The following is a 2,538-nucleotide window of genomic DNA, read 5'->3' as shown; positions in this document are numbered from 1 at the left end:
GAGAATTGCTGCAGAGAGCCTGTGACCCACATTGAGCAGCTTTTCTTTATCTATCTGTCTGCGTGTCTATCTATCTTGCGTATCTATCTGGATGTTTGTCTATGAATCTGTCCATTTTTTTTTTTGGTTTATGTCTGGCTTACTTTCTAATGTGCAGAAGGAAAGAATAACTAAACTTACCACTTCCATAGCAGGTAAAAACAGAGTATTCCTTCAGATCCGTAAATTTCGAAATGCCTGAACACAATAACTGATTTAAGAGAGTGGAGGCTGTAATGATGGAGGAAGACAGACGGAGGATAACTTCCGGAGGACTAAGTTTGCCAGTTAACTCCTTTTAGAAAGTTGAACAAAGAAGGAAGAAAACTGTGTGCAGAGCCCGTTAATGAGGCCTGCCGTAGAGGAGGAGAGTTCAGTAATTAGTGTTCAGTGTAATAGCGATAGTGCAGAGAGAATAATACAACTGTTGGGCAATGAAAGAGTGAGAGTGAAAGGTGCCATTTAGAGAATATGAGCTGGTTACTTAAAAACAGAATTGTCCCCATCGACTGTAAACGGTTCTTTTACGAAGATAACTACCAGGTGTTTAAGATTATGAAGAAGGGAAGTTCTTTAACCTTAATTTCCTTCCCCCCAGTAATCTAACATTCCTTCTTTACAGCAACGTATTTTATATTACTTTACGTGCTATCTCCAGACGATTTTAAAGCCACCTAGCTGTTTAGGGAGCGTCTACAGTACGAGTCAAGGCGTCTAACATCAGTGAGTTTTTAACATCTAACTTCAGGTAATGTCATGACGCCACAGTTTAATGTACGGTATGTTGTGTGATCTTCTGCACTTGGTGGTATTTGCATCTGCCCCTTCAAATAACGTATTTTGTTTCATATTGTGTTTTTGCTACTGCCGGACGATTAATTTCAGTTATGGAAAGCCCTCAATAAATAAATGAAAGTCACTGAAAGCTAAGACTAATCCCTCCACTTCGAAGAGCGTCCCCTGAACTGAGTAAAACCGCCTGGAAATTAAAGATGAATAATTAAAATCCACTACATCTTCAGACAGTATGAATTAATATGAAACGCTCCATCAATTCATTCATTGTGATGAAGCTTTAGATATTTTCATCTTGTTACCAGCAGGTGATTTGCTTTCTTTACGAGAGACTCTTTGAAATAAAAGGGTCAGATATGTGACGATATCAAGGTAATGTGAACTGTTCAAACAAAGGAATTACTCACACATAGAAATATTAAACATGCCTGCCAATCAAGCCTGCATTACAAGCGGTCTTTCGCCAAGCTGAATAAGAGAAAATAAAGCTGAATTCGGTATGTCTGTGCACTGCCGAATTGTTTTATGTTATTATGATGCTATTCCATCTATGAATTTATTGTTACTTTGTTGCTGAAACCCTACAATCAAAAAGGTGTGTTTTCTGTTATAGATGGCACAATACATCAAAGCTATCCTAGGGAAACTGGTTATGGGAAGAGGGAGAGAATGGAGAGTGAGACTGACAGGGAGAGTCTGGGAGAGCTAGGGTGACTGGATATAAGGAAGGTGGAGGAGGAGGAAGAAGAAGAAAAAGGGTAAAAAACTTTCTGTGGCTGGAGGTAAAAAAAAAAAAACTAACAAATAAATAAATTTATTAATAAATAACCTGCATCCTCACAATATTCAAGCCATCTTTGTCAACAGCCACGACTGATAAATTATTTATTATATGTTGCTCTGCATTTCATCCCGCACACACAAAATAAAATAAACTAAATGGATTAAACAGAAGCCTGTTTGTATGTCTGTTGCCAATGCTCTACTTTGGTTCAAATGTAAACTTTCACAATAAGCTGTCCAGTCAATCACAATAAGCTTTCCAGTCAAAAAAGAATCTGTCCAGGCTCAGCTTCACTCCTTTATTCCATCCCAATTTGCCTTCCAACATATGCCTGACCCATTCTACTCTTCCTGACTGATTTTTAAAACCTTTCTACATATTGCCAAACCATTTCATTTTTCTTGGTTCATTTTAAGCTTACAACATATGCCTAAACCATTTCATTTTTTCGAGTTAATTATTTGCCTTCCATGCCTAATCCATTTCATTATTTCCTGGATTGCTTTTACCCTCTAAAGTTACCAAAACCATTTCACCTTTTCCTGGTTCATTTTTACCTTCCAAAATACTCCTCAACTAATTTAAATTTTCCTGGCCTAGTTTTACCTTCCAACTTGTGCCTACACCATTCCTCGTTTTCCTGGCTTATTTTTGCTTATCACCATATGTTTAAACCATTCCACTTTTTCCTGACCCAATTTTACCTTCCAGAATATGACTGAGCCATTTCAATTTCCTGACTTACGTTCACCATCCAACGTATCCCTAAAGTAACCATTCCATATTTTCCAGGTATATGTTTGCCTTCCAGCATTTGCCTAAATATTTCATTTCCTGGTACATGCTTACCGTCCAGCATATTCCTACACCAGTTCCATATTTCACTGGCCTTATGGATGCATGTATCCTCCTACCTTTTC

Source organism: Coenobita brevimanus, chromosome 51 (genome assembly GCF_032717465.1).
Source record: "Coenobita brevimanus isolate Jiangsu-jjx chromosome 51, ASM3271746v2, whole genome shotgun sequence".
NCBI lineage: Eukaryota > Metazoa > Arthropoda > Malacostraca > Decapoda > Coenobitidae > Coenobita > Coenobita brevimanus.
Note: the sequence above shows the minus strand (reverse complement) of the source record.